Source organism: Canis lupus, chromosome 14 (genome assembly GCF_048164855.1).
Source record: "Canis lupus baileyi chromosome 14, mCanLup2.hap1, whole genome shotgun sequence".
NCBI classification, from domain to species: domain Eukaryota; kingdom Metazoa; phylum Chordata; class Mammalia; order Carnivora; family Canidae; genus Canis; species Canis lupus.
In genome coordinates, this window is record NC_132851.1 from 21,660,089 (window position 1) to 21,683,137 (window position 23,049).

The following is a 23,049-nucleotide window of genomic DNA, read 5'->3' on the forward strand; positions in this document are numbered from 1 at the left end:
TGGGTAAGGCCCGGAGGCCTCGCTTAGTTGCTCTGGTAGAAACCCGGGCTGGGCAAGGAACTCTGGGGAAACATCTGAGGAATGGGTGAGAAGGGGGTGGAAGAAGTGGATGCACAGCCAAACCCTGCGAATCAGAGAGCCGGGCGAGGAGGGATCTGCAGTGCACTCCAGCAGGGCTGCGCAGGCAAAGCTGGGAGAGCCACAAAGTGCGACTTGGACCTGCCAGTCAGTCTTGGTCCGTCCTTCCTTTTCCTTTCCTTTCCTTTCCTTTCCTTTCCTTTCCTTTCCTTTCCTTTCCTTTCCTTTCCTTTCCTTTCCTTTCCTTTCCTTTCCTTTCCTTTCCTTTCCTTTCCTTTCCTTTCCTTTCCTTTCCTTTCCTTTCCTTTCCTTCCCTTCCCTTCCCTTCCCTTCCCTTCCCTTCCCCTTTCCCTCCTTCCTTCCTTCCTTCCCTCCCTTCCCTTTCTTTTCCTTTTCTTCCCTCCCCTTTCCCCTCTCTCTCCTCTCCCTCTCCCCTCTCCTCCCTCCCCTCCACTCCCTTCCTTCTTTCCCTTCCCTTCCCTTCCCTTCCCTTCCCTTCCCTTCCCTTCCCTTCCCTTCCCTTCCCTTCTCTTCCCTTCCTTTTCCTTTCATCTATCTATCTATCTATCTAATCTATCTATCTATCTATCATTTATATATCTATCACCATCTTTGTCCTTTAAAGAAAAAGAGCTAGGTCCAAAAGAGGGAGAGCAGGTAAATGGCCCAGAAGCCAAGCCAACCAGGCTCCATCCCCACTCCAACTTAGAGAAAATGCAGACTATGGTCCCCTCTCCAACTGAGGTAGGACACTGCCTGGTGTTGGATCGAGGGAGAGCACTGAATCAGAGGAGAAATTCTGTTTTAAAACAAGAAGACCACGGTGGCTGGGTGGCTCAGTCGGTTGAGCATCCGACTCTTGATTTCAGCTCAGGTCATGATCTCAGGGTCATGAGATTGAGCCCAGCTCTGGGATCTGTGCTCATGGAGGGAGTCTGCTTGAGATTTTCTCTCCCTCTGACTCTGCCCTCCCTTCCACCACACTCATTCCCTCTCTCATAAATAAATAAATAAATAAATAAATAAATAAATAAATAATTAACAAAAATAAATAAAGTGAAAGGACCGAGTTTTCAAATAACTGAAAGTGTTCAGAAATTGTAGACTATGCCTAGGGTGTCAAAATGGAGGGAAAGGGGAGATTTCACAGATGAGAATGGAATGGTTTCTTGTTTTTACCCCACTGAATTTGAACTCCTCAGTACACACACACACACACACACTCAAATACATATAAACTTAAATATGCCTACATTTTAAACATTTTATTTATATGTGTGCAAGCTTATACACATACACATAAAAGTAGCAGTGTGTGTATATATGTGTGAATACACACCTTTTCCTGTAGATATTCATTGTAAAAACTCAGAACATATAGATATATATAAAAGAAGAAGACAGGGATGCCTGGGTGGCTCAGTGGTTGAGCGTCTGCCCCCGGCTCAGGGCATGATCCTGGGGTCCTGGGATCAAGTCCTGCATCAGGCTCCCTGCATGGAGCCTGCTTCTCCCTCTGCCTGTGTCTGTCGCTCTCTGTGTCTCTTATGAATCAATACATAAAATCTTAAAAGAAAAAGAAGACAAAAATGATCCTGTCACCCAATAACTGCATCACATTTTTATCATATAAGTGTATTTTAAAACTCTTCCCCATGGAGACACGTCATACAGACATCACTTAAGACATTGGGTACAAATTCCTCAAGTGTTCACTATGCTGTCTCCGTGCCCTTGACTGCTTACCCTGTTGTAATGGTATTGATGCTTCTTCAGAAACTTTTATCAGTGTAGTGAGTAAGAAATAAAAGTTTGTATTTCCTCAATTTATATTTATTATAGGAGTACTTACATTTTTAATTAGATGTGTTCTGCCTATATATATATATATATATATAATCTCTCCTCTGATCTATTTGCAACAGTTGCATATATTTAAAAAATTGAAGTGTTGATTTCTTTTTGTTTTAGGAGAAATATTTTTTTGTATAATTTTTTATTGGAGTTCAATTTGCCAACATATAGCATAACACCCAGTGCTCATCCCACCAAGTGCCCCCCTCAGTGCCCGTCACCCAGTCACCCAGTCCCCCCCGCCCACCTCCCCTTCCACTACTCCTTGTTCATTTCCCGGAGTTAGGAGTCTCTCATGTTCTGTCTCTCTCTCTGATATTTAGGAGAAATATTTATATACTAAAACTATTTACCTTGCATCATGTATTTTGGAAATATTTTTCCTGTTTGTCTTTGAACTCAATTTATAGTAGTTTCTGTGCTACAGATGGTTTTAATTGGTATGCAGTCAAACGTATCAATAATTTCTTTTGAGATGCTTTCTTTGTTTTTCTGCTTAGAAAGGCTTTCCTCACTCTGAGAGCAGAAAAATCTTGCCTATATTTTGTTGTACTTGGTTTATTGTTTTATTTTTAAGCATTAAACCCTTTAATCTACACTGAATTAATATTGATTTATGTTCAGTAGTAGGGGTCTGCTCCCCTCACAGTTAAACCAATTACCAAGTAACGTTTACTGAAAATTCATTCTGATTTAAATCCATTAATGGTCTCTGGCACCCCCCACCCCCCCACCCCACTCCCCCGCCATTGCAGAGAATCGCTATGATATAGGGTGTAGGACACAGACTTTACAGTCAAACTCCTTTCTCTGGGGGCTTTCGTGGTCTTTCTCACCTTTTGTAATTTGCTGGTTGAGAACAGAACAATTTACTTAACACGCTCAGTTACTTCCTAGGGTTAAAGTATCTTAGGAGGGCCATGAAGAGGATTAATAGAGATAAGGCATCTACAGTGCTTCATTTGTAAGCATTAAAACATTTAGTTGTATCCTTTTGTGTTTTGTTTGCTTGAAAGCCTTCTGCATTGGACCCAGGTAATCTGAGGACTTTACAACCCCACTGGCTTTCTGAGCAGCTCACTTTACATTTTGTGTGATATAATTTCTTTCAGTTATAATTTTTTTAAAGCCTTATTTTTTTAAAGATTTTATTTATTTATTCATGAGAGACACAGAGAGAGAGAGAGAGAGAGAGAGAGGCAGAGACACAGGCAGAGGGAGAAGCAGGCTCCATTCAGGGAGCCCGACGTGGGACTCGATCCTGGATCTCCAGGATCATGCCCTGGGCTGCAGGCAGGTGCTAAACAACTGAGCCACCGGGGGCTGCCCTATGTTTCAGTTATAATTTCTGTGAACAACAGCTACCTATGTCACAGAGTTGTTTGGTTGTTTAGTCTCAATTAAGAATGATCCTCTGTTTCTCTGTCCTCTGTTTCCCTGTTTCTCTCTCCATGTATGTATAAGTGAGCATGTACTTATATATATATGTACATACCCATATGTGTGTGTGGAGAAAGACAGAGAGATGCAGAGAGGGAGAGAGAGGGGGAGAAAGACAGAGGGGGACACCTGGGTGGCTCAGTGGTTGAGCATCTGCCATTGGCTCAGGATGTGATCTGGGGGTCCTGGGATGGAGTCCCGCGTCGGGCTCCCTGCGGGGAGCCTGCTTCTCCCTCTGCCTAAGTCTCTGCCTCTCTGTGTGTGTCTCATGAATAAATAAATAAAATCTTTAAAAAAGAGAGAGAGATAGAGGGAGAAAGAGAGAAGGAGAGAGACAGAGAGAGAGGGAGAGAGACAGAGGGAGAAGGAGAAAGAGAGAGAGGAAGGAGAGAGAAGGAAAGAGAGAGAGAGAGAAAGAGGAAGGAGAGAAAGAGAGAAAAAGGAGAGAAAGTGCTTTAAGGCTGTAAAGTGCTACACAAGTATAAGATCCATTTCTAAAGATTTCCCTGAAGGACTGGAAGCATGGGTCATCTTTAGAGACCAGATTCTTAGTTATATCCTTGAGTTGGCTTTATTAAACTGAGAAAAATCCACCCTATTATGCAGCTGCTTGGTTTCAAGTAACAGAAATGGACTCTGGTTAACTTGTGCAAAGAGGGAATTTACTGGAAGGATATGGTATTGCTCAAGGAACAGAAAGGAGGCCGAAGAGCAAGGCCTGGAGCAGCTGTTTGTACGCGTGGGGGGCAGTGGGAGGGGAAGAGCAGGAACTAATTAAATATTTTCCCTTAAACACTCCTTTCCTTGAGAAAAGATTTTAACTGTGTCTAGTTTCCTTTTTTATTTATTTTAAAGATTTTATTAATTTATTCATAGACACAGAGAGAGATAGGCAGAGACACAGGGAGAGGGAGAAGCAGGCTCCATGTAGGGAGCCCAATGTGGGACTCGATCCTGGGTCTCCAGGATCACACCCCAGGCTGCAGGGGGCGCCAAACCGCTGCGCCACCGGGGCTGCCCTAGTTTCCTTTTTTAAATCATTGTGATCTGTGTGATACATGTCATCATTTTATCATTTTTTATCATTGAAGATTTGAATTTTGTGGGGAGGACATATGTAACCTGAGCTTACGTCATATGCTTGCCCTTTGGTCAGAGATGTGTAGGGTGATTCATTGACGGTTCCCAGGCTGTGTCTGGAGAGGTCAGAAGGAACTCCCAACAGGGAAACTGGAATGACATTCGTATAAAAACAGAGTGTGACTATTGGGGGGTCCTACACGCAGCAAATGTCACAAGGCTGATCAGGCCTGTTTCCCGCTCCAGTATTAGGGCAGCCCAACAGAAGCAATCAGGAGAGGACTCGGGGGGATAGAAGCCGAAAAGCTCTTCACTATTCTAGCCTAACAACGTCTCTGCCCCCAGGATGTAGCCAGCATTGCCCTTGGTCCTGACTCTATGACAGTCCCTTCTTAAGGAAAGAGGAGGTAAGTAGAGAGAGACCTATGGTGCCGATGCCCTGAGAGCCCATAGGTCCCACCTTAGGGAAGATTTGGGGTTAAGATACTGGAGCCCAGGACCATGGCCACAAGCAAATGCCAAATTCACCACTGCTGAGAAATGGCAAAGGAGGAACACAATTGCTTTGTTTTAAGACTTTTCTGCTGGAGCATAATTAAATCTCCTTAAGTCTGTTTCTAAAGACAAGAAATGGAAACATGAATTCATAAGGCTGTACCTTTCTCTCTGTGCATGTTCCTGAGGGAAGGTGATCCATTAGAAACACAGGCAGACATGCCAAGAGCAATAAAGGGGCAGGCTCTGTGGGCTAAGCAGGCTGTAGTTAAAGGCTTTCCTTGAGAATCCTGCTCATTCATTAATTCTAGCCTTGGAAGTGGGCCAAGCTGTGCGGTTTCACCGCAGCAAGGGGCAAGATCCTAATGATTAAATGTTCTTTGTTGCCTTGCATTTCACTTTTTCTAGTAATGTACTTTGAAGAATGGAAAATTGAGTTTTCAATACTTTGTTGTTTGCTCAAGCTAAATCTAGAGGTAATTGAAGCCAGTTGAAAGCCGAAGGGAACAGCCAAGGAAAAGCTTAGTGCGCAGAGGAGGCTGGAGGACTCAGGCTTGGCGCCTCAGTGGATCGTGCTGTCTCCTGTGGCACTTCTCCCTTTTTGTTGTGTTGGAAACTGTAGTTGGAATCCGAGTTTGGAGAATTGGGTTTTTCATTGGAAAATAATCCTTTTCAACTTTCTCTTTGGATCAATACTACTTTAATGGATGTAGAAGACATAGGACCAGAGTAATAAGAGACGGTTTCTCAGTGGACAGTAGTACATCACCATTCTTTGCTTAAAAATCGTAGGAGACCAAAGTGTCCTTTTTAGTTTTTCTGGATGGCTGACCAAACTTTAATTTAATTAACTTTATATTCCTGTTTGGCTTCCATAAGGATACCTGGGCCTGTTTGATGATGCCCAAATAGATCAATAATCTGAGCATATCTAACAACTCCCTGGATTAGTTCCTGGTGCAGAGTAGCTGATCTCTAAGTGCTAACGAATGAATAAATTAGGTGACTTTCCTGAAACAACTCATAAGTGTAGGGGAAAAATTCACTCAAACAATGTGTGACTAAGTAAGTAAAATCTTTTAACCTAATGGCCTTGTTAAAACATAATTATGATCTTGAGACTGTTTGCATATGAAAGAGAACGTATTTGTAGGTGAGAAATTATCACTCTTTTAGATCAAAGAACCATGGAGCATGGGGTCTAGTTCCTACACCAACACCTCACTGCAGGAACAAAGTTTTCCACTTCCAGCTTCTTTAGGTTTGCTTTGGCGCTTGATTCACCCTGATTTCTGGTTTGGAAGAGAGTGGAGACTCTAGCAACAGCAGAACATTTCAGAGGAGAAGTTAGGTTTCTCTATTCGGCTCTTTATTCAATAGCTACATTTGCAATGTTTGCAATACACAAAGCCATGTTGGACATTCCAAGCTAAGAACCTAAAATATATATAGTTACCATTACATATATTCTTCGTAAATAGCTTTACTGAGATATAATTTACATACTGTAAAGTTCACCTGTTTTAAGTGTATAAATCAATGGTGTTTAGTGTCTTTATACAGTTATGCAGTCATCATCACTTTTAGAACATTTTCATCACCCCAGAAAAGAAACCCCACAGCAGCTTGGCTCCTCGTCTCCTCCCTCCCAGCTCTAGGCAACCACAAATCGACTCAATCTCTGTAGATTCAGGATATTCCTTTTAAATGGACTTGTACAACATGTGGTCTTTGTGTCTGGTTTCTTTCACTTAGCATGAAGTTTCAGAGGTCTATGTTGTACAATGTATTAGTGCTTAATTTCTTTTTATTGCTGAATAGTATTTGGTAGTGTTCATCCATTCATCAGGTGATGGATGTTTAGGTTGTTTTCACATTTGGGGTATTATGACTCCAGCTGCTATAAACATTTGTGTACATGTTTTTGCATGGATGCATGTTTTCATTTTTTTCGGGGGGTGTATATACCTAGGGATAGAATTGCCGGATCGCATAGTAATCCTATATTTAATTTTTTAAGAAACTTCCATAGTTACCGCACCATTTTACATTTACATTTGCTACGTTCTAGTTAAAAAAAAAAAAAAAGTGAGAATCCATTGAAAGCCTTAAGGGATTTCTGAACTCATTTAAGACATAGTGTTTATCAAGACGATGTTTATCAAGTGTTTAGCGCAGTGTCTATCACATCAGACTTAATCCTCATAGTAAGACTATGGAGATGGATTATTGTAAAGCCCATTTAAAAATATGAAAGCTGAGGAGTGGAGAAGTTCAGAGACCTACCTGTCCAAGGCCACACAAAATGTGACACCCTTAATATGTGTCTGCATGACTCTAAAACTGGGCTTTTAAAAAAATTATGTATTTATTTATTAATGAGAAACACAGAGAGGGGCAGAGACATAGGCAGAGGGAGAAGCAGGTTCCCTGTGGAGAACCTGATGCAGGATTCGATCCCAGGACCCTGGGATCACATCCTGTGCCAAAGGCAGACGCTCAAACACTGAGCCACCCAGGCGCCCTAAAGCTGGGCTTTTGACAACTGCACTACCACAACCCTTTAGTTGTGGAAGTACAAATTGGCATCACCTCAATCATGGGTACATTTAGCTGAAGGAATGCACATTCTGGAGCCATGGGGTATGCTCTGATACTGAATCAGAATTGAACTCCACCTAGGCATTGATCTTTAGTACTGTGTTGAAAGATAGCCTGGGAGTGGTACGAGGAAATTTCTGTTTGATCACTGGGAGGGTTCTAAATGGAAAAGAATAAAATGCCATATCACCTTATATCACTTACACAATCTGGCAAATACTCATGCAGACCAGACATTATATTGAGTGATTGTGTCTAACATTCTGGGCCCTGTACTCTTCATTCAGAGCATCACTGGCTGTGATGTGCGCTGGGTGATGTATGGAATCGTTGAATCACTAGATTGTACACCAGAAACTAACAAAACACTGTATGTTAAAAAAAAAAAAAGAGTCATTGATTTGTCCCCATTTTACAGATTGGGAAATACTGGGTCACACAGTTAGAATAAGTGCTGGAGCTGGGATTTAAACACGTGCAACTGGTTCCAAAGCCTGAGCTCACAAGCATAATGCCGTGAAATCCTTTCAGAAGGAGAACCACTATGAAATTTCCTCTGATATAAGACTCCACCATAAAAAATTGGTCTGTGGTTACTTTGAAAATAGAGGTTTCTAAATCTATGTCCAGTAAATGCAATTTTAGTGCTCGACTTCAAAGTAGACTATGAATAGAATTATAGCTTTTTAGTCTTGACAAATGTCACCATTTGATGGTAAAGTTTTTTGGGAGAAATATTGTGTTCCAAAAGCTACAAGTATATTAAATCTTTGTGTCAAAAGCCAAAACCTTTTCTCTCCGTGGAGTGTTTTATTGTGGAATTCCTGGATAACCCACAGCAAGGATTATCTGGAAAAGTGGGATAATCCAATGATGGCATCATACAGGCCAAAATAACAGCCCACAGGACATCTTGGGGCCTTTGGTGGCATCGTGAGGGAGACAGCTCAATTCTTCTCCTGGGGTAACTGGGAGAAGACAGTCTGTGAAGTGATCTCAGAATTTGGCTTTAAGGGGCTGTCCGCGGAGCTGGAAGGGCCCTGGGAAGTTGTCCGGGTCAGAGTCTGAGGAGGTACAGGCCCTCATCAAACACATACTCTATCACTATCACCCAGCTGTCAGGGGAGAACTGTTTAATTCTGGATCATGCTTTTTTCCCCCCATCAGATAACAGAACTCACTTCATAGGGTTGTTGTGAGGATGAAATGATTTGGAACACGTTCAGCACTGAGGGGCAATACTGAGCCCCTACATGGCTCTTATAATTGTCAGTTTAGAAGCTTGGACTTTGGGAGGCAGGGAGACCTGGATGGAAATCATAGATCTAGTGCTTGCTTTTTTGTCTAGAGAAGGCTAAAGATTCACAACTATTTGTGCTCCCCTTTCCATAGCCAGGAGGTGGCTGGCAAGCCAGAAAGACATTTGCCATTTCTCCCAGGAGTTACGGGAGGCCATGTGACCGAATTCGAGGCTATGGGAACTTAGCAGACATGACACGTGCCACTCCCAGGCCTGGCTCACTAAGCCTCCCATGTCCTGTCCTCCATCCTCTTTCTCTTCCCTTTTTTATTAGAATATACATGTTGACAGAGCATCTGGTCATCTGGATCTCTGCTATCTTGTTCACCAACCCGTATTGTTGCATAGCAAGAAATAACCTTTTTAAAAATAGATTTATTTCTTTATTTGAGAGAGAAAAGGGGTGAATGAGGGGGGAGGAGCAGAAGGTGAGAATCTTCCAGCTGGCCCCCCACTGAGCATGGATCCCAACACAGGGCTCTACCTCACAACCCATGAGATCATGATCTGAGCTGAAATCAAGAGTTAGATGCTGGGATCCCTGGGTGGCGCAGTGGTTTAGCGCCTGCCTTTGGCCCAGGGCGCGATCCTGGAGACCCGGGATCGAATCCCACGTCAGGCTCCCGGTGCATGGAGCCTGCTTCTCCCTCTGCCTGTGTCTCTGCCTCTCTCTCTCTCTCTGTGACTATCATAAATAAATAAAAAAAAAAAAAAAAAAAAGAGTTAGATGCTTAACCAACTGAGCCACCCAAGTGCCCTGCAAGAAATAAACTTCCATTGTGTCTGTGCCATTACACAATTTTGGGTTTGTTAGAGCAGTTACACTTGATGCAGTAGGAGGTCATGGAGAGGAGGTAGCCTTTTGACCTATAAGCTGGCCCTGGGGCAATTGGAGGCTCCTCATCCCCTCCCATCCTTGTTTTTTTTTTTTAAGATTTTATTTATTTTTTCATGATAGAGAGAGAGAGAGAGAGAGAGGCAGAGACACAGGTAGAGGGAGAAGCAGGCTCCACGCAGGGAGCCTGAGGTGGGCCTTGATCTTGAGACTCCAGGATCAGGCCCTGGGCTGAAGGTGGCACTAAACCGCTGAGCCACCTGGGCCACCCCCCTCCCATCCTTGTAATGTACAATCCACCCACCACTCCAATGGGCTGAGCCATTTCAAGAACTCAGCCTGGAAAGAGTGGGGTGCAGTTGAGACTCTCTGGTCAGTGTATATGACTGAACCCTATTAAGGCCTCTATATAAACTTTTAGGATCCTGGCAGGTGGGTGTGGAGATCTACTTGTCTTGTGGCTACTGAAGACAAGCATCACATGTAAGTTCCCTTGCTTACTAATACTGCCACCCACCAATCAGGGGTGGTCTGACTTTCTTTGATCTCTGCTTGTCTTTCACGTACAGGGTGAGGGAATGATTTCAGATTTGCTCTGGGAAATTGCTAAGGCTGGAAACCAACACATGGGGAACCAGTCAGGAGACAGAGAAATAGGTCTTGAGGAAGAGGCATCTGCAGGAACTCCTGGGTTGGTTGGCAATCTCTCTGTAAGGAGAGGTGATCCATATTTTAGGTGCTTGTGGACAAGATATGATTACTGAACTACGAATGGGTAAACGTGGCTGGTCTGTTGTGCTTGTTGGAAGCCCTTCGCAGAGCATGCCTAGCAAATGGAAACCACGGCTGCATGGTGGGTTGGCCTCTACTGTGGCCAGTTCGGCTGGACACCAGTGCCGGACTAAAGGCTGAAGCTCCAGTTAAAAAGTGGGAAGAGTTGAGATAGAGAAAGATGTGCATGCATCCATCACTCCACAGCTTCAGAGCTGGCCAACAAGGTGGGAGAGCTGGTGGTAAGTGGGAGAACTCAATGCACCGGTTTGCAAAGCTAGAAGGGTGCAAACTGGCACAGATTAAGGTCTGATTGGAAAGACAGGTTCCTGGGAAAGTGAGGAGAACCTCAGAGGGGGAAGTTGTGAGATGAGGAGGAAATGCCCTGAGCCTTTGACCCCTGATACAAAGGAAAGCAAAAGCAGAGCTACAACAACCCCAGCCAGTGGGCAATCCCCCTGCTCAGGACATGTTCATAATGAAAGAATATGCCTCCCGCAAGCTTATTGATGTGGCTGCCAAGTTCTGGCAAAAGGCCAGGGAAAGTACGGAGGCACACAACTATGGGATATACTTGGTATGTGACCTTGGGCAATTATTTGTCTTCTCTGAACTTCAAACTGTAAAATGAGGGGAGCCATACTTACTTTGCAATTTTGTTGTAAGGGGTAAGCAGGGTCGAATATAAAATTTTCAATGCAGTCAGGTGGCTGTTGTTATTATTCTTGCTATTATTATTTATATCCAACTTACATCCAAGAGCTGAAGTATTTGGAGGCATTTAAAATCCCACTTACATGGCTCCTGTAAAAATCCCTTTTCTCCCAATTATGTGCTGATCCAAAGTAGAGGGAAATCCTAATTATCCCTGTTTTCAATTATTCCCCAGATCCTTTCTGCCTAGAATCTCAACTCCATGACGGTTGGGATTGGGTCTTGGCCATAGCAGCTAGCTGACTTTCTTGTATGTAGCAGGTGATTAACAAATGTTTCTTGGGTTTCTTTTCTTTCTCTAGTATTTATTGAGTACTTACTATGTTCCCACTACCATATTATGGATTCCATCTTCTTATATTACCTTCAAACATAGTATCTCATGTGAGCCTCACAGCAGTGCTACGACAGTGAGCGGTATCATTTCCCCATCATAGAACTAATGCCATGATGCATTGAGGGGTAAGTTATATGCCTGTGATCACATAGCAATAGTAGCAGAATTGGAATATGATTCTAAGTAATCTGGCTTCAGAGTTACTCTTCTTCTCTCATAAATAAACAATTTTTAGCTTACTGAGGACATAGGACTTAAATGCTAAACTTTTCAAGGGGGTAAACCCATTTAATACTAGTTACAACCATGTAAAGATTGAAATAGTACATTAGGTAGAGTTGTGTTATTTAAAAAAACACAAAAGTATGGGGCACCTGGGTGGCTCAGTTGGTTCAGCATCTGCCTTCCGCTCAGGTCATGATCCCAGCGCCCTGCACTCGCTGCTCAGTGGGAAGCCTTCTCCTTCCCCCTGCTCTTGCACTCTTGTGCACTCTTGCTTGCTCGCTCCCTCTCAAATAAATAAAGAAAATCTTCAAAAAACACACATGCACACAAGGATGCTTTCTTGTCTTTGGAGAAATACTCATGGCAGAGGAAAAATCTGCCCATGCAAATTTGGTAGTCATATGGAGATGAAAACCTGGCTGTGCATATTGCTCCAAGAACTCATCACTCCTTTTTCTTTCTTTCACCCTTGTTTGAGCACCTGTTGTGTGTCAGGCACTGGACTAGTTGCGAAGGATACAACCAAGAAGCCAGTCCCTGCCCTCAAGGCCTTTTCTTTCTAGTGGGAGATGGAGGCATAGAAACTTAGTGAACCTAAGACATATGGGAGCAAGAGCCAGCTGAGTTCTTCATGCCAGGAACAGTTGGACTTAACACGGCCAGTTTATACAGTCAAAAGCAGCCAAGTAGGAGGTAACAACTGTGCTTATATATAAAATGGATGATTTATGAATGTTTTTTGTTGGGGGGTGAGGAAGCGCGAGAAACAAATGTGATTTACAAGTATTTGTTGGGTTCACTTATTTTAACATTTCCCATATGCTCAGAAGACAACATACATGGAATATATTTCTTGGTTACATACTGAAGTTTCTGGCAGATCTTCCTATTTACTCCTTGTATTATGCAGTCTCTTATGATGTCTGCTAATATTTGTTATATGTTTGTCCCCAAACACCAGCGACAACAAAACACACACAAGGTCTTAAGTGGTTTCTATTCCACATTTTCTTGGAAGTATATTTGCTAAAAGGAAGTAAATTAAAACTTTGGAGTAAAAAATTCTAGACCATGAAGGTCTGTAGGACTGCTAATAAGATCTTGGATTTCTAGAGTGCTTTGGAGCTCCTCAACGATGGTTGCGTACCTATTCATCTCCTGCCCTGTATAATAATCTTGGGAAGTTCGCAAAGCAAATAATATGTTCATTTTCAAGATGAGAAACAAGAGACACTAAATTACTTGTCTCAGATCAGATCAATAGTTAGTTGCAAAAATTGCACTGCTGGGGATTTACCCCAAAGATAAAAATGCAGTGAAATGCCGGGACACCTGCACCCCGATGTTTATAGCAGCAATGTCCACAATAGCCAAACTGTGGAAGGAGCCTCGGTGTCCATCGAAAGATGAATGGATAAAGAAGCTGTGGTCTATGTATACAATGGAATATTCCTCAGCCATTAGAAACAACAAATACCCACCATTTGCTTCGACGTGCATGGAACTGGAGGGTATTATGCTGAGTGAAGTAAGTCAGTCAGAGAAGGGCAAACATATGGTCTCATTCATTTGGGGAATATAAACAATAGTGAAAAGGAATAAAGGGGAAAGGAGAAAAAATGAGTGGGAAATATCAGAAAGGGTGACAGAACATGAGAGACACCTAACTCTGGGAAAGGAACTGGGGGGGTGGTAGAAGGGGAGGAGGGCAGGGGGTGAGGGTGACTGGGTAACAGGCCCTGAGGGGGGCACGTGATGGGATGAACACTGGGTGTTATGCTATATGTTGGCAAATTGAACACCAATAAAAAATAAATTTATATAAAAAAAAAAGTTAGTTGCAAAACCATGAATTGAACCAAGCTCTTTCTGTACAACCATTCTGCTCTGATACACTGCAGTTATCTCGATTTGAATTATGGCCAGAAACCAATATTTTCATATTTGCCTCTATTTTTGTACCAAAAACATTACACTTTTGTTAAATTTCTCCCGGACAAAGTGATGCTTTGGGTAATTAAACAGATCCTTCATGGGCATTTTTTCCCTTTTTTCTTTAAATTCAATGTAGTTAACATATAGTGTATCATTAGTTTCAGGGGTAGGATTTAGTGATTCATCAGTTGCATATAATACTCAGTGCTCATTACATCAAGTGCCTTCCTTAATGCCCATCACCCACTACATGGGCAGTTTTTAAATTGTTTTTCTGGTTCCTACCCACCTATCAACTTAAAAATAGATGCTTTCCTGGTATTTTGTGGAAAATACGAAAAAAGATTTTCTGGGTGAGTTAACCTGAGCTTGCCCAGCTCTTGGCAAGGATTATGTATTTCAAACCCGTCTGCATCTCAGCAGCCCAGCAGTTTGCCTGGAACAGACACACAGTGACATGGGCAGCTCAGGGTAGGTCCTTCCATTCCCTATCATGACATCCATGAGTTTACCTTGCTGACAGCTCCCCTGCCTAGAATGTGTTAGTGGGGGTCTGTGCTTGTTCATTGCTTGGCAAGGCACAGAACAATCTTCCTTAGCTTGGCATTGAGTTCTCCAGGAGAGCTGCATGAATATTTATAACCCATCTACCCCTCACTTAGATGTGGAGTCTGAAATAGTCAACCTTGTAGAAGCAGAGTTGAATGATGGTTGCCAGGGGCTAGGGCGAGGGGTAAATGGGGAAGTAATGGTCAAAGGGTATTAAATTTCAGTTATGCGAGATAAGTAAATCCTGGAGATCTACTATAGAGCATAGTGCCTATAACTGACAATATTGTATTGTATACTTAAAATTTCCTCAGAGGGTAAATGTTATGTTAAGTGTTCTTACCACATGCATACACACAAAATAATAATGTTAAAGAAGGGCAAGAGGGAATTTTGGGAAGTGATTTATATGTGTATGTTCTTGATGATGTGTGATGATTTTGTGGGTGTATACTTATCTCCAAACTCATCAAGTCAAATACATAAATATGCACAGTTCTTTACATGTCAATCATACCTCAGTAGTTTAAGAAAAAAAATAAACATAAATTCCCAGCACTTCTTCTTTTCTGTTCTGTTCTACTCTACTCTACTCTACTCTACTCTACTCTACTCTACTCTACTCTATTCTATTCTATTCTATTCTATTCTATTCTATTCTATTCTATTCTATTCTATTCTATTCTATTCCAGTATAGTTAATAAACAGTGTTATATTAGTTTCAGATGTACAATGTAATAATTCAGCAATTCTACACATTACTCAGTGCTCATCATGATAAGCGTACTCTTTCTCCCCCCTTCACCTATTTCACCCATCCCCCAACTCACCTCCCCCCTGGCAACTTTGTTCTCTGTACTTAAGAGTCTGTCTTTTGGTTTGTCTCTTTTTTCTTTGTGAATTTGTTTTATTTCTTAAATTCTACATATGAGTGAAATCATATGGTATTTCTTTCTTTGACTTATTTCACTTAGCTTGATAACCTCTAGATCCAGCCATGTTATTGCAAATAGCAAGATTTCATTCTGCTTTACAGTTGAGTAATATTCCAATATATATAAATATATAAATCTCCCACTTTATCATTTATTGATGGACACTTGGATTACTTCCATAATTTGGCTATTGTAAATAATACTGTGATAAACATAGGGGTGCATATATCAATTTGAATTAGTATTTTCTTATTCTTTGAGTAAGTACCCAGTAGTGGAATTACTGAATCATATGGTAATTCTATCTATTTTTAACTCTTTGAGGAACCTCCATATTGTTTTCCACAGTGACTGCACCAGTTTGCATTTCCACCAACAGTGTACAAGGGTTCCCTTTTCCTCCACGTGCTCACCGACACTTGTTATTTCTTGTATTTTTTTATTTTAGCCATTCTGACAGATGTGAGGTGATATCTCACTGTGGTTTTGATTAGTATCCTTGATGATTAGTGATATTGAGCATCTTTTCATGTGTCTGTTGGACAACTGTATGTCTTTGAAGAAATGTCTGTTCATGTCTTCTGCCCATTTTGTAATTGGATTAATTGGGCTTTTTGGTATTGAATTGTATAAGTTGTATATATATTTTGGATACTAACCCTTTATTAGATATGCCATTTGCATATATCTTCTTCCATTGGCTTTTGATTTTGTTGATGGTATCCTTTGCTGTGTGAAGCTTTTCATTTTGATGTATTCCCAGTTGCTTATTTTACTTTCGTTTCCCTTACCTCAGGAGACCTATCTAGAAAAATGTTGCTATGGCCAGTGTCACAAATTACTGTGTATGCTCTCATCTAGGATTTTTATGGCTTCTGGTCCTTAACCCATTTTTAGTTTATTTTTGTGTAGAGTGAAAGAGTGTGGTCAAATTTTATTCTTTTGCATGTAGCCGTCCAATTTTTCCAACACCATTTGTTGAAGAGACTTTTTCCAGTTGCATATTCTTGCCTCCTTTGTTGAAAACTAACTGACCATATAATCGTGAGTTTATTTCTGGGCTCTCCATTCTATTTCATTGATCTAAATGTCTGTTTTTGTGCCAGTACCATACTGCTTTGATTACTACAGCTTTATATATCTTTATATCTGGAATTATGATATTTCCAATTTTGTTCTTCTTTTTCAAGATTGCTTTGACTATTTGCGGTCTTTTTTAGTTCCATACAAATTTTAGATTATTTATTTTAGTGTTGTGAAAAATGCTGTTGATATTTTGATAGGGGTTGCATTAAATCTGTAGAATGTTCCAGGTTAGCATGGACATTTTAACAATACTTGTTCTTTCAATCCATGAGCACGTAATGTCTTTCCATTTGTCTTGTCTTCAATTTCTTTCATTAATATTTTATAGTTTTCAGAGTGCAGGTCTTTTTACCACTTTGGTTAAGTTTGTTCCTAGGTATTTTATTATTTTTGGTGCAATTAAAAATGTGATTATTTTCATAATTTCCATTTCTGCTTCTTCATTATTAGTCTATAGAAATGCAGTGCATTTTTGCATGTGGATTTTGTATCCTGTGACCTTACTGAATGCATTTTTATCAGTTCCAGTAGTTTTTTGGTGGAGACTTTAGGGTTTTCTGTATATAGTGTCATGTCATCTGTAAATAGTGAGAGTTTTACTTCTTCCTTACCAGTGGATTTATTTTATATTTCTTTTTCTTGTCTTATTGCTGTGGCTAGGAGGACTTCTAGTACACAGTTGAATAAAAGTGATGAAAGTAGATACCTCGTCTTGTTCCTAATCTTAGGGGAAAAGCTCTGTTTTCCCCACAGAATATGAGCTAACATCATATTCCATCTTTATTATGTTGAAGTATGTTCCTTCTAAACCTATTTTGTTGAGAGTTTTTATCATGAATGGAAATTGTACTTTTTCAAATGTCTTCTCTGCATCTATTTAAATGATCGTATTGTCTTTATTTTTCTCTTATTGATATGATGTATCACATTGATTGATTTGCAAATATTGAACCCCTTGCATCTTAGGAATAAATTCCACTTGATTGTGGTGAATGATTCTTTAAATGAATTGTTGGATTTGGTTTGCTAATATTTTATTAAGGATTTTTGCATCTATGCACATCAGAGATATTGACCTGTAGTTGTCTTTTTTTGTAGTGTCTATCTGATCTTTGTATCAGGGTAATGATGGCCTTATAGAATAAATTTTGAAGCATTTTTATCCCTTCAGCTTTTTGGGATAGTTTGAGAGGCATAAGTATTAACTCTTCTTTAAATGTTTGGTAGAATTTACTTTGAAGCCATCTTTCCTAGACATTTGTTTCTTGGGAGTTTTGATTACTGATTCAATTTCATTACTAGTAATCAGTCTGCTCAAATTTTATATTTTGTCTGGAAGAAGAAATTTTTGGTTTTGGAGGTTATGTATTTCTAGGATTTTATCCATTTCTTCTAGGTTGTCCAATTTGTTGGCATATAATTTTTATAATTTTCTCTTATAATCCTTTGTATATCTGTGGTATCAGTTATTATTTTTCCTCTTTCATATCTGATTTTGTTTGAGTTCTCTCTCTTTTAATGAGTCTAGCTAAATGTTTATCAGTTTTGTTGATTTTTTCAAAGAAACAGCCACTGATTTCATTGATCTGTTCTATTTCCTTTTAAATTTCTATTTTGTTTATTTCTGTTATAATCTTTATTATTTCCTTCCTTCTGCTGGCTTTGGGTTTTGTTTGTTCTTTTTTTCTAGCTCTGTAGGTGTAAGGTTGTGCTGTTTGAGATTTTTCTTGCTTCTTGAAGTAGGCCTGTATTGTTATAAGTGTTCCTCTTAGAATGGTTTTTGCTGATCTCAAAGATTTTAGATTGTTGTGTTTTCATTTTCCTTTGTCTCCAGCATAGTTTTTGATCTCCTCTTTGATTTCTTTGTTGACCCATTCATTGTTTAGTAGCATGTTATTTCTTTATTGACCTCTCCATTGTTTAGTGGCATGTATTTGTGTTCTTTTGAGATTTTTTTCTTGTAGTTAATTTCTAGGTTTGAAGAGGTGTTGTCAGAAAAGATACATGGTATGAATCCAGTCTTCTTGAATTTGTTGAGACTTGTTTTATGGCCTAATATGTGATCTGTCCTTGAGAATGTTTCATGTGTATGTGAAAGAAATGCGTATTCTGCTGCTTTTTGATAGCATGTTTTGAATATACCTGTTAGATCCATCTAGTCTAATCTGTCATTCAATGCTACTCTTTCTTTATTGATTTTCTGTTTGGTTGTAAGTGGGATGTTAAAGCCTCATACCATTATTGTATTATTATCAGTTATTTCCTTTATGTTTGTTATTAGCTACTTTATGTATTTGGGTGCTCCCATGTTGAGTGCATAAATATTTACAATTGTTATATCTTCTTGTTAGATATAAGATTATATAGTGTCCTTCTTTGTCTCTTGTTACAATTTTTGTCTTAAAGTCAATTTTGTCCAATGTAAGAATTGCTAACCTGTCTTTCTTTTCACTTCCATTTGCATGATAAATGCTTTTCTATCCCTTCATTTTCAATCTGCATGTGTCTTTAAGTCTGAAATGAGTCTCTTATAGGCAGCATATATAGATGGGTCTTGCTTTTTTATTCATCCCATCCTCCTATTTCTTTTGATTAGAGTCCTTAGTCCATTTACACCCAAAGTAATGATTGATAGGTATGTACTTATTGCCATTTTGTTACTTGTTTTATGGTTGTTTTAGTAGTTTTTCTCTGTTCCTTTCTTCTTTTGCTCTCTTACAGTTTGCTGGCTTTCTTTAGTTATATACTTGCATTCTTTTCTCTTTATTTTTTGCATGTCTATTACTTGATTTGTGACCATTAGTTTTATATATAATATGTCATGCATATATTAGTCTATATTAAGCTGATGGTTGCTTAAGTTTTACTCCATTCTTTACCACTCTCCTCCCCATGTTTTAGTTATTTGATGTTATGCTTTACACCCTTTTATTTTGTGAATCCCTTGACTGATTTTTATATATATACTTTACTGCTTTTGTCTTTCCTACTTTTCTTACTCCTACTTATGGTTTTTCCTTTCTACTTAAAGAGTCATTTTTAATATTTCTTGTAGGGATGGCTTAGTGCTCATGAATTCTTTTAACTTTTGTTTGTCTGGGAAACTGTTTATCTCTATTTCTGTTCTGAATGATATAGCCTTGCTGTTTAGAGTATTCTTGGCTGCAGGTTTTTTTTTTTTCCTTTAAGCACTCTGAATATATCATGCCCCTTTCTACCGCCTGTAAAGTTTATGTTGAAAAATTAGCGATAGCCTTATGGGGTTTCCTTTGTATGTAACGGTTTTCTTTTCTGTTCTTGCTTTTAAAATTCTTTATCACTTTTTGTCATTTTAATTACTATGTGTCTTGGTGTGGACCTCCTTGGGCTGATTTTGTTGGGAACTCTCTGTCCATCCTGGATCTGGATTTCTGTTCCATTCCCAGATTAGAGAAGTTTTTCACTATGATTTCTTCAAATAAATTTCCTTTTCCTTTCCTCTCTTTTCTCTTTGTGGGAGCCCTATCAGATGAATGTCATTATGCCTGATGGTGTCACTAATTTCCCTAAGTCTATTTTCATTTTTTATTATTTTTTTCTTCTCTTTTCTGTTCAGCTTGATTGCTTTCCATTCCTCTGTTCTTCAGGTTACTGATATATTTTTCTGCTTCCTCTAGCCTACTGTTTATTCCATTTTGTGGATTTTTATTTCCAGTTATTGAGTTCATCCCTGGTTGGTTACTTTTTTTTTTTTGTCTTCTATCTCTTTGTTGAAGATCCCACTGAAGTCCTTCATTCATTTCTTAAGTCCAGTACATATGTTTATAGGCTTTACCTTAAATTTTCCAATAGGCATATTACTTATCTCTGTTTCATTTATCTTTCTTGCTGTGATTTTGTCCTGTTCTTTCACTTGGTACATATTCCTCTGTCTTATTTGTTTGTGTCTGTTTCTGTGTGTTAGGAAAGTCAGCTACATCTCCTGCTCTTGAAAGTGGTGGCCTTATGAAGAAGAGATCCTGTAGTGCCCTTCAGTGCAATATCCTCTGTTTGCCAGAACCTGGTGCTTCAGGGGTATTTTCTATGTGTGTTGAGTGAGCCCTACTGTTGTGGCTGAACCACATTTGCCTTCAGTCCAGTTGTCTGTAGAGGCTCTCTTTGCATGTTGTGGGTTTGGTTCCTGTGTTATTAGTGGGCTAGTCTGGAGCCACTTGGGGCTCAAGATGAGTCAGACCAGGCATTTAGCAGAGATGCAGTAGCACCAAACTGCAGGGCACTTACCCTGTGTTGTCTCCTGACAAGCTTTCATTGGCTGGAGCCTGCAGTCAGACCTGATGTCTGCCTTCAGTGCACTGCTGCAGCCAGTTGGATTGGTGTGTGTGGTTATCTTCCCCCCTGTCCTGGGCAGGAGTCACTTTTAGGTGGTGCAGGTCCCTGTTAGCTGTGAAGAGTCTCTTCTGCCAGAATTTGAGTTATTTTTGGGTTTATATACACTGATATGAATGTAGGTAATTGTATCCATGGGATGGGGTGAACTTAGAATCTGCCATCTTTCCTGGAGGTCTCCCCCCTTTTCTTTTCAAAGAAGGAAGGGCACTGCAGTGTGTCTTCCATCTATCCTTTTCATCTATAATACAGAGCATCATTGTCTTGCCTTGGATATTATTAACTATTTCCTAATATTTTTCCATCTCTGGTCCCTGTCTTCTGTGATCCATTTGCTACATTACAACTGGAATTATTTTCTTTCTGGAATCTAGAACTGATCATGTTATTCCTCTTCTTAAAAATTCTGGAAGTTTCAGAATATACAATTCAAGATAAAATCCAAATTTAAAGAATTCAGGGTCCCAGGACACCTTTGTACTTGACCTCAAGTAACGTTTCTATATGTTCAGCACTACCACATCACCTAGAGCACTCTCCATTCTAACCCTTGTGGTTTCTATTCTGTCAAAGTGAACATTATCACATCACAAAATTTATTTTGATGTTTCCCAGTTAACAATGCATTTGGTCATACTCTCTACCTATAAAGGTGCAGTTTAAATACTCATACTGTGGGTTGCTTATTCTGATTCACCATTAAAAATACATGGCTATAACATATTACTTGTATAGATATTTAACATTATTGTCATTCTTTCTTGCTTTACAAAGAGCTGCTTTTGTGTATCTAATTTTATCTACTAGATTATGAAGGCTGCATAATGGACATGAATTACACAGTGCCTCATGTTTAAAAGGACTTCATACTTGGTTGAGTGCTATGCCATCACCTATCACCATCTTGAAAATCTTAAGAGTTTTCAGACTAGTATCCCTGCATTTTCATTTTGTACCAAGTTCTACAAATATTATAGGTTATGCTGTCCTTAAGGACAAGAACTATTTCAGATTCATCTTTACCTATACCAGCACTATGTCTTTCACCTAGTGACTGCTTATTTCAAAGTACTTGCTGAAAAAATAATGGAAATGAGTAACCAAATGACGTAATTAAAACATGTCAGAGCAAGAACTAGGCATTAAACCTATCTGAGAAGTCTGGGTATCAGGGATAAAAGATTTCCCAAGGTCTAGTCTCTATGGCATTAAATTCTAAAGATTTTCCACAAACTACACTTTAACTACTTATTGAGGAATAACATATTTCTATCGGAAGCAAATAACCGGCTTCGAGATGAAGCTACCTCTGGGACTGCCCAGTGATGCTCTGAGGCATGGGATTAGAATCTCTTGTAAAGATAGGAGGCAGCAAATTCCCTTCCCAGAGCTCACATGATGTGAGATTCTTGGCATTCTTCTCATAGTAGCCACACATTTGGCCAGACTTGCCCACACATCTGGTTTCCTAAGGAATCATCTTTTGGTGGTTTCTAGACCAAATTGCTACAGGGAGAGGGAATGGGATTGTTTCTAGGAATGATTGCCCCTAAGTGAGAGCAAGCATGGACTATAGGAAGCAGAGGGTAGAAATCTGTAAAAGCAGCAATGCCTGTATTTCCAAACAGCATTCTTTACTCTTCTCAACTGTCATATCTAAACGACAGTCCCCAGGATGGACACAATGATTTCCCTGTACCTTTCAGAGTGTTTGAAATTTAATGTTCTTGCTTTCAAGAAAAGGCAGTTATTTTGTAAAAGCAGTTGCTAGTAATTTAGGCTGGTTCTTTAAGAGACTGAGAAGATTAGAACTTTTTAAAAAATAAAAAAAGCAAAACAAGAGTGGAGGGATATAGGATTTTTGTGTTGAGGACTGGGGAAAGGAGAGGCCATTCAGGAGAACACATGGGATCTTGTGGGTAGTAGTGGGAAAACAGCCATAAGAGATATGCAAATGAGGGGATGTGGTTATATTCCAATAAAACTTTATTTGCACAAACTGATGACAAGCTGGTTTTGGCCCATGGGCTGTAGTTTGTCAACTCCTACTCTAGAAAAATTGACAATGGTACACTGGGATAATTTGTACAGAAATCTTTCTTTTAATATTACTTGTAATATTATTTGTAATACCAAGGATCTGAAATGGCAATTGCCAGCAGGATGGTTACATACATTGTTTAATATTCAATTAGTTGAATGCTGTATAGTAGTGAAACAAAATGATCTCTAGCCAGGTACATTAGTGTAAACTAGTCCTAGATACAATGTGGGATAAATGGAGTAAGCCACAGAAGATACATCTATGATTTTGAAGTTCAGAAAAGGTAAGTAGAATATAAATACATTTAGAGATACATATACAGGTGGGGAAACTATACAAGAGGGGAAGAGGGTGATGAAGAGAGTCTCAAAGTTACCACTGGGCAGAAAGGAGGTATGAGAACC

General features: G+C 39.8%; 1 long non-coding RNA gene across 6 annotated transcripts in view; it reads left to right on the forward strand.

The window, feature by feature from the left end:
• The window catches only part of LOC140603775 (uncharacterized), a 167,309-nt gene that overhangs the window by 21,249 nt on the left and 123,011 nt on the right, over positions 1-23,049 (forward strand). The window contains exon 1 of one of the 6 annotated variants that reach the window (XR_012006764.1): positions 11,855-12,423. The exons of the other annotated variants lie outside the window; for them this stretch is intronic. This is a non-coding gene — a long non-coding RNA (uncharacterized lncRNA). Of the gene's footprint in view, positions 1-11,854; positions 12,424-23,049 lie in introns of those variants that run through there. 6 annotated transcript variants of the gene reach the window in all.